Source organism: Elaeis guineensis, chromosome 7, assembly GCF_000442705.2.
Source record: "Elaeis guineensis isolate ETL-2024a chromosome 7, EG11, whole genome shotgun sequence".
Lineage (NCBI taxonomy): Eukaryota > Viridiplantae > Streptophyta > Magnoliopsida > Arecales > Arecaceae > Elaeis > Elaeis guineensis.
Genome location: NC_025999.2, coordinates 49,841,199 through 49,851,597, shown reverse-complemented (window position 1 = coordinate 49,851,597; position 10,399 = coordinate 49,841,199).

The following is a 10,399-nucleotide window of genomic DNA, read 5'->3' as shown; positions in this document are numbered from 1 at the left end:
TTCAGGTTAGTCAGAATGGTTCCTTTTGGAACCCATATTTTCTTTGTGTTTGCATATTGTTAATAAGACATGTGTATGATTTATGTCCTATCCTACCACAGTTGAAACAAGTAATATTTATAGACTTGTTACTTGAATAGTTTACATAAATATCCTTCAGAAATTTTTGTTTCTTCAGGGGTTTATAGCCAAGTCCAGCCTTATCATATATAGCTTTCTGATTATCAAGAATCATATTTAGTTTGTTTAAACTTAAGGTGAACTTATCTACTATAGATTTCAGCTTGTTAATTTCATCCTTTAAGTTTTGATTTTCTTGAATCAAGGTGAATTTTTCAATTGACAAGTTTTCAGCTTGTTTCACTAAGGACTGATTTTCCAATTTCAGTTCTTTATTTTTCTTCTCTAGTTTCTTTAATTCATCAATTGAATCATAGAATGCTTCATGCAATTCTTCAAATGTAAATTCACTAGTGGATTCAGAAGTTACCTCATTTTCGTGTGCCATCAGGCACAAGTTGGCTTGTTCTGTTGAGGTTTCCTCGTCGGAGCTTAAATCATCACTTGCACTCCAAGTCGCCATCATTGCCTTCTTTTTGAACTTTTTGTTGCCTTTCTTCAGTTGTGGACATTCGGATCTGAAATATCCCGGTTTCTTGCACTCGTAGCATGTAAGGGGTTGATCTTTCTCTTTTTCTTTGCTTTGTTCCCCTTTTGTGAATTTCTTTCTCAGCCCCTGTTTCCTTTTTCTTAGAAACTTTTTAAATTTTCGGGTGATGAGTGCCATCTCTTCATCCTGTTCTTCATCTTCAGTGTCATCCATTTCATAATCAGGTGAAGTTGTGGATTTGAGGGCAATGGTTCTTTTCTTTTTGACTTCATCCTCTTGATGTTGCTTCATGCTAAGTTCATGAGTCATCAAGGATCCAAGAAGCTCTTCCAGAGGTAGAGTGTTCAAGTCCTTTGCTTCTTGGATGGCAGTCACCTTGGCTTCCCAAGTTCTTGGCAGTGACCTGAGAATCTTCCTTACAAGTTCACTGTTAGTATAAGATTTGCCAAGACTCTTCAAACCATTAATTATATCAGTAAAATGAGTAAACATAGCAGTTATGGACTCATCATGTTCTATTTTGAACAATTCATATTTATGTACAAGCATGTTTATTTTAGACTCTTTTACTTGATTTGTTCCCTCATGGGTTACTTCTAACCTATCCCATATTTCTTTAGCAGATGCACAAGTAGAAATGCGATTGAATTCACTTGCATCTAGTGCACAATAAAGAACATTCATGGCTTTGGTATTTAATTGTGCCAATTTCTTGTCAACCTCATCCCATTCTTTCTCGGGTTTGGTTGACTCCTCACCATCTATAATCTTGGTGGGTGTGTGAGGACCGTTCACTATGATACTCCACATATCATAGTCGAGTGCTTGTATGAAAATCTTCATCCGAGCTTTCCAATAGGTGTAATTAGACCCATTGAAAAGTGGTGGTCGGTTTGTTGATTGCCCCTCGGCTAGAGAAGTACCAACATGGGTTGCCATAGATCTTTGGCTCTTTGATTGTTAGATCAAAGAAGGGCTAGAGCACCGGGCTCTGATACCACTTGTTGCCCAGCTATGCAACCCAAGAGGGGGGGTGAATTGGGTTTCTAAAAATTTTAGACTTAATTAATTACTTATGATGAATAAGAGAAAGATTTTAATTCAATATTAATTACCTAAAGCAGTATTGCAAGGATATAATAAAGAAGTAAGATAAAGCGATAAAGCACACCACAAACACAAGGATTTATAGTGGTTCGGTGCCAACCTTGCACCTACATCCACTCCCCAAGCTCCTACTTGGGAATTTCAATCCACTATACTTGTATTCAACCCGAATACAAAACGTCGAAAACTCCGACACTAGCTATCCCAAGCTAGATCACTTGTTTTCCGGGTACAAGTAAACCCAAAACACTCCGATTTCAGGTTCGGATCAATCTTTCCTTGTTTTGGAAATCCTCCAAAAACAAGAACAAAAAAACTCACAAAGAGTTAGAAAATTTTGAGCATAGATTAATACAATAACAGCTCCTTTAAATGAGCGAATATAACAATAAAAACTTTACTCAAATGAAGATCCCTTTTTCGGATTTTCTCAAAGTGGATGAACGCTTGAACAAATGCTTGAGAAGAGGTTGATTGTTGATTGAAGATCTCTTGAAAGCTTTGGAAGATCTCTAGATCAAGGTTGAACAATAGGCTTGAAAGATCCTCTCTTTGAAAGCTCTTGAATCTCTTTCACAATCTCTCGTGTGGATTTTAGATCCTCTTTTCTTTTTCTCTCAAATTATCTCGTGGATCCTCTCAATGAATTTTATCTCTCTTTTGATCTGCCGATTGATCTTCTTTTTTTTTTCTCTCCAATTTGATCTGCTATTTAATCTGCAATTTCTTTCACCATTTCAAGCATTTTATAGCATTAAAAGCAAGAGAAAATAATTTAGGCAGATAAAGAGCCGTTAGAGCAATTTTAGGAAGCATAAAAGGTAATTAAAACGGGCAAAAAAATAGCCGTTGCTGACATTTTCCACCTCAGGGGTCGACTCATGAGTCGACTCATGCTACGGAGTCGACTCATGAGTCGACTTCTGTTGCACAGATCAGACAGTCTTGATTTCTGGATTTTTCGGCTCAAATCAGCAGAGGTCGACTCATGAGTCGACTCATGCCTTGTGGGTCGACTCATGAGTCGACTCACAGGTCGTGCCAAGCCAAAAATCCAGCGTGCCATGGGAATTTTTTTGCGTGCCAATCAGCTCATAGTGCCATGAGTTGACTCATGAGTCGACTCATGCACTTCAAACCTTCATAACTTCAAAAATATAAGTCCAAAAATAATGAAATTTTCACCAATAGTTTACAAATCATTTGTTCTATCAAATGATACTATCAAATCAAGATTTTAGTAAAATTACGATTTTGCTCTTGAAGTGCATAAGGACTTTTTCAATTTAAAATTGTTTGTATCCCTTCAATCTGCTTTGTAATCATCAAAATCAATCTAGGAGCAACAGAAAGAAGAGAGGAGACCTTTTGTGAACGTGGGAGAAATCTGGGAGAGGGCTTTTGTCACACAAAATAAGTGGAGATTGGCGTTGAATAAGAGAGAGGGCGTGGAGAAGGATTATGTGGCGCAAGGTGGAATCCTAGTCTTACTAGGATTCTGTCTTATGACTTGTTTTAATTTGGTTTTTCAAACCAAATCAAATCAAAATTAGATCAACCCAATTAAAATATATCTTAACCCAATTAAGAACCTAATTTAATCAGATTAAATTAGATTTAAATCTGATTTAATTTTCTAATCAAATTAGAAATTAGATTGACCCAAGTCCTAGTTGAACTAGGACTAGTTTTTCCTTGCACTTGGCTTATCCAATAAACCAATTGGACTTGATCCAATCAAGCCCAAAATAAATCTAATTAAATTATATTTAATTAGACTTAATCTCAACCCATTGGCTTAATCAAATTAAGTCAATCAGCAATCGAATTGCTAATAGATCCTCCTGCAACACTTGCATTGGGTTAAATGTCAATCGTATTGATCATTTAACCCTAGAATGATTCTTAATCGTTGATCAACCATCTGATCGGATCATGAACTCTAATGTGTGTGACTTCATAGGTCCAAACCTAAGCCGGTAGCATAGGAACAAATTTCTATACCAATCGAAGTGACCATCTAGCAATGGTACCCGACGACCGGATAGATCGAATGTGTAGAACAACATCCTTAGAACCCATATGGATATAGTTTTCATATAATTCATCCCCTTGACCAAAATGATCATAGGACACCCCTGAGTTTAACTGTCAACTCTGATCAGGTTGTCCACATTGTATTTCAAAATATCAAATCCATCTGATGGATCACCCTGGCCAAGGTTTTGCTAAATTGAAATACAGCGACTCATTCTTCTCCAACTCTTAGAGTGGTCAATCCCATCTCGATCACACTCTAACTTCGCAAGTACTTGACTATGCCCAGAAGCCTTCCATCCCTGAATTAGAAATTCAGTTAGTCCAGTACCAAAGCACAGTGAGTTGCTTGCAAGTCACTGAGGCGATCTCAGGTCTAAGGGACACTTATACCTATATCCCATCAGAGATATTCTCGACAGTAGAATACTCTGGAGTTGGTCACGTTCAATGATGATGTGTCCTTACATCTCACCTGTATGCCATACCAGTGTCTCCACACTCCTTGGTTAAGAGGACAACCAACCCATATGGCCTACAGTGACCTATGCTCGATAGAAGCTGTCGTCCTTATTAACAGCCTATCATTTGGTCGTGAACAGTTTTAAGGACTAATCGATAAATCCTCTCTTTATCGAACCTAAATAATCCTAAGGACTTCATCATAACAACAGAGTTTTTTAGAAGATGAAAGCTTATGATGAAAATGCCAAATATATTTTATTTATTAACAAATCAATTACAATACTTGGTTGCTCAACCGTCAACAGCTTGACGATTGGCTTTTTTGGGACACATTTCCCAACAACTCCCACTTGTCCTAAAGCCACTCGGCACAGTATCTAATACCCATCTTCGACTTGTGGTTGTCGAACTCCTTTATTGCCAGGGCTTTAGTGAAGGGGTCGGCTAGGTTCTCTTTTCCGTCGATCTTCTGAAGGTCGACGTCACCTCGATCCACGATCTCCCGGATCAGGTGGAAGCGGCGCAAGATGTGCTTCGTCCGCTGATGTGCTTTGGGTTCCTTCGCCTGAGCTATGGCACCAGTGCTGTCGCAATAGAGCTGGACCGGACCATCGAGGGAGGGTGCTACTCCGAGCTCGTTGATGAATTTCCTCAGCCACACAGCTTCCTTCGCGACATTTGATGCTGCGATATACTCTGCTTCACAAACAGAGTCTGCCACAGTATGCTGCTTGGAACTCTTCCAGCAGATGGCTCCACCATTCAGAGTAAAGATATAACCCGACACGCTCCTGCTGTCATCATGGTCAGATTGGAAGCTGGAGTCTGTGAACCCCACAAGTTTCAGATCTGACTCGCCATAAACCAACCATTGGTCCTTAGTATTTCTCAAATACTTAAGGATGGCTTTAACCACTTTCCAGTGATCTTCTCCAGGATCAGATTGGTATCTACTCACTACTCCTAGTGAGTATGCCACATCTGGTCTTGTACATGTCATGGCATACATGATAGATCCCACGGCTAAAGCATATGGGACTCTACTCATACGCTCTCTCTCTTCAGGAGTTGTCGGACAATCCTTCTTAGAGAGAGAAATTCCATGGCCTATCGGTAGATAGCCCTTCTTGGAATTCTCCATGCTGAACCTCTTCAGCACAGTGTCTATGTACATGGACTAGGATAACCCAAACATCCTTTTAGATCTATCCCTATAGATCTTCATCCCTAGGATGTAGGATGCTTCACCCAAGTCCTTCATGGAGAACTGTGATGACAACCAAACTTTTATTCCCTGTAGTGCGGGGATGTCATTCCCGATTAAGAGAATGTCTTCCACATACAAGATAAGGAATACCACAACTGGACCATTTGCCCATTTATAGATGCAGGGCTCTTCTCCATTCTTAATGAAGCCATACGTTTTGATCACCTTATCAAAATGCATGTTTCAACTTCGAGAAGCTTGCTTTAGTCCACAAATGGATCTCTGAAGCCTGCACACCTTGGACTCATCTGTGGATGTAAACCCTTCAGGTTGTATCATATACACCTTTTCAGTCAGCTCTCCATTCAGGAAAGCTGTCTTTACATCCATCTACCAGATCTCATAATCCAGATGGGCAGCTATTGCAAGCATTATCTGAATGGATTCGAGCATTGCTACAGGGGAAAACGTCTCGTCATAGTCAATACCATAATGTTGACGATACCCCTTGGCGTCCAGATGGGCTTTATAGGTCTCTACCTTTCTGTCTGCGCCCCTCTTCCTTTTGAAGACCCATTTACACCCAATGGGTTTAATTCCTTCAGGTGGGTCAACCAATGTCCATACATCGTTGACCTTCATGGACTCCATTTCGGATTTTATGGCTTCAAGCCATTTCTCGGAATCAGGTCTCTGCATAGCATCCATATAGGTGATCGGATCCTCATTATTCTCATCAAGTTCGATGGGATCACCGTCCCGGACCAAGAAACCGTAGTATCTATCCGACTGATGCGGTACTCTATCGGATCGCCTTAATGGTACAGGTATATTGGGCTCCGGATCTGATCTAATCATATCCGACTCAGGTTCAGCTATTGGTGTCGGTCCTTCTACCTGTTGAACTTCATCAAGTTCAACCTTAGAGGCAACGGTTCCTTCACCAAGGAACTCTTTTTCTAAAAAGATTGTCTTAAGGCTTATGAACACCTTTTGTTCATCAGCATGGTAGAAAAAATATCCTTTTGTCTCTTTGGGGTACCCTATGAATGAGCATTTGTCAGACCTAGGTCCAAGTTTGTCTGTGACTAATCGTTTGACATAGGCCGGGCACCTCCAGACCCTAAGGTGTGAAAGTGCTGGCTTACGTCCCGTCCATATCTCATATGGAGTCTTAATTACAGACTTACTTGAAACCCTATTTAACAGATAACAGATCGATTCGAGTGCATATGCCCAGAAGGATATCGGCAAGATAGCAAAACCCATCATGGATCGGACCATGTCTAACAGAATCTGATTCCTCTTTTCAGACACACCATTATGCTGTGGTGTTCCTGGAGGAGTCCATTGGGAGAGAATTCCATTCTCTCCTAGATATGTGAGAAACTCACTAGAAAGGTATTCTCCTCCTCGATCAGATTGAAGAGTTTTAATACTCTTCCCAGTTTATTTTTCTACTTCACTTCAGAATCGTTTGAACATTTCAAATGAATCCGACTTATATTTCATCAGATAGATATATCCATATCAGGATAGGTCATCCGTGAAAGTTATGAAGTAGAAATATCCACCTCTAGCACTGGTGCTCATGGGCCCACATACATCAGTATGTACTAGGCTCAAGAGCTCAGTAGCTCTCTCACCTTTTCCAGTAAAAGGTGACTTGGTCATTTTACCAAGAAGACAGGACTCACAGGTTGGAAGTGATTCACAATCACTAACTTTGAGGATTCCCTTTTGAGTCAACCTGTTTATTCTATTCTTGTTTATATGACCTAGCCTACAGTGCCATAAGTAGATATCTGACACACTATCTAATCTAGGGTGCTTGCCAGTAGAATAGACTCTTATCAGGCTTGACCTTTTTGGTCTGGCTCTGCACTGATGTCCTAGCCTGAACTTGCACCTTCTTTACTTTCTTCTTCTTGTTCTTCTTTCCTTTCTTAAAAGGTCGAGAACCAGAAGACGAACCTCCCACTAAATTCACCGACTCCTTATGAAGTTGGTGATCCTTCTCAAAGTTCTGAAGCAACCTTAGTAACCCGTGGTAGTTCTCTTCAGGCTTTGTCATTCTATAATGAGTGAGGAATGGGAGGTAAGACTTGGGCAGCGAGTTCAGTATTGCATCTTTCCCAAGCTGCTCATGCAAGGAAAAGTCGAGCTTGCTCAATCATTCCATCAGCTCGATCATGTACAATACATGATCAGTGACAGAGGCACCATCCCGCATTTTGGCGTTGAAGATGGCACAACTAGTCTTGTGCCTCTCCACGTCATCGGGTGTGCCAAAGGCATCCTCCAACACTTGAAGCTTGTCCTTTGGCTGAGCCGTCTCGAATCTGCGACTGAACTCGTCGCTCAAGATAGCCAGCATGATACAGCGCATCGTGGTCCGATCACTGAGCCACTTCTGGTAAGTATCTCTGATTGTTCAACGTGCATTGACAGCTGGCTCTTCAGGTACAGGATCTATTATCACATATAGGATCCGTTCATGCTCCAGGACTATCTTCAACTTTCGGTACCAGCTACCGAAGTTGGGTCCCACCAACTTATCATTGTCCAACAATGATCGAAGCGATAGGGAAGTGGCCATATTTGCACAAAGGAGAACCATAACCTAATTAGTAATTGATTCATTAAACCTAAAGATTTGGACTTTAATCAAAAGGTTTCTCCCACTATTTTATTCGAATTGGTAGCCTCTACCTCCAATTCGAGGAATTACTCTAATTTCTTAGCGGGTACTAGAATCCACTTAGACTGCACACAAGCCCAACTTTGGTTGGCCAACCCATGTACATCTAAGGGTAGGTTCATAACCAATTGTTTCTCTAAACAATTTCTAGTAATTTTAATTTTGCCCCAGAAACCTAATCAGTAGGCTTTGGCCTCCACTGTAAGGATCCAGTTAGGTCCAACCATTAACATGATCATACTTGGTGTATCTAACCAACGAATGATTAAGCCCAACTTTGGTTGGCTCACCTAACCACCATTAGAGAGACACTTCCAAGTCATCATATGATGAGTGATAATTCCATTAGTCAACAAGCACCAGGCCTTTGGGTCTGCAATGATTATTGAGTTAATGGACTCATTATCAAACACCTTAATGGGAGGCTATGACTCAGTTATCTCCATAACTTTATCATTTTAAGGACCTAATAATTTTAGAAGATTTAAATAATATAGAGGATGAAGTCAGATGAACCAGCTTATCATGATCCTCCCACTGGCTTCACCAAGTCAGCTTAAGGGAGACCAGGGCTGGTCTAGGAGCACCTAAATCAGTCACACTGATTTACCTAGCTCACATGGGTCAGCTCGAATAGTCAAGTGATCCGATCAAAACATAATTTCACCAAGAGGCCAGGTAAGTTCGATCAGTGGGAGGGTCTGCCAAAGCTTGCCTAAGACACCATCAGAAATGGCCAGGTAAGCGGGCTCCCAATTAAAAACCACCGGTCTGATTTACCTTAGACACCAACTGGTTTAATTAGTTTCGATTAGATCAACCTAACAGTTCGTGCTGGACCGCTTCACCAAGAATCAAGTCCATTTGGTTCTCGTTAAAGACATGGACTTGACCAACTACAACTATTGTAATTGATCTAGAGAATCCTTGACCTAATCTAAGACAACAATTGATTAGATTTAGTCAATTCTCTAATTAAGTCCATCTTTAATCTAACCATAGGTCTAACCCAATTAATGGACCTAATTTCCACTAACCCATTAGCCCAATGTGTTATGATTTGTGTCTTAGGTTCTTCAATTCACAATCCTAGAACCTAATCAAATAACTTCTTAATTCTTAATTAAGTTTTGGGCTGAGGGTTGGGTTCGGCTTTTCAAAAAAATAATTTTCATATTTGTAAAATAATTTTATAATATGATTCTACCAACCATATTGTATGTTTGATTCATAATCAAGATGCAAGTGAAATAAACATGAAACTACTTTAGATCTAATCTAAACAGGTTCATGTAATTGAAACAATTTCAACTTTAAACAATTTCTTTGCACAAAAAATTATTAACAAAGAGATTTTATTTCAGATTTAAATATCTTTTAAATCTAATAAATCATAAATTTAATCTAGATCATATCTAATAAATTTATGATTAAAGATAGATCTACACAAACTAGGACAACCTTTGCACTGTAAGGGGTAAACCTTACAGCAGGACAACCTTGCAGTTTGTGATTGATCTAAAATTTTAATTTCAGATTTAATAATCAAATTATAAATTAGATCTAATCTAAAAATAATCTAAGCATGTATAAATAATCATGTAATAAAGAACCTTGCTCTGATACCAATTGTAGGAACTAGATCTAGGGTTTCAGGGTTAGATCTTGAAACTTTTTCAAGATCATACAGTGGAAGACTAAAATAAATCAAAATTTATTTTCTAAAATCAAAAATCTCTAGATCTAAGATCCTATTACATGATTATTACACAGTATTAAATCAAAAATTAAAATATATATAAATATAGTATGAACTACATGTTGATCATATTAACATGTTTCTATACTAGCTACATCTAATGTATATATTAAATAATAGATCAGATCTATTACCTTGCAAGTTAGATGTTCTAACCTTGTTGATCTGGGCTTGAGGATGATGTTGCAAGCCGCACATGCATCCGGCCTCTAGGAGTCATCCACACGAGCCCACGAATCTCGATCAGAAGTCCTGCTTCAGGAAATTAGCACAGTATGCTAGTACTGCGCTGATCCTTCTTTGATGGTTGATCAGGTGCCTCCTTCTTCTTGATTTGGACTCTTCCAAAGATGAAAAGTAGAAGGAGGAGTTTCAGATTGAGACACTCTCAGGAAACTCAAGATGGAGGGAGGAAAGATATAAAAACAAAAACCCAAGAAGAAGACCCTCTTCTTCTTCACGTTTTTCTCTCTAGACACCCAAACTTGCATCTTTTATATCTCCACGACCAAA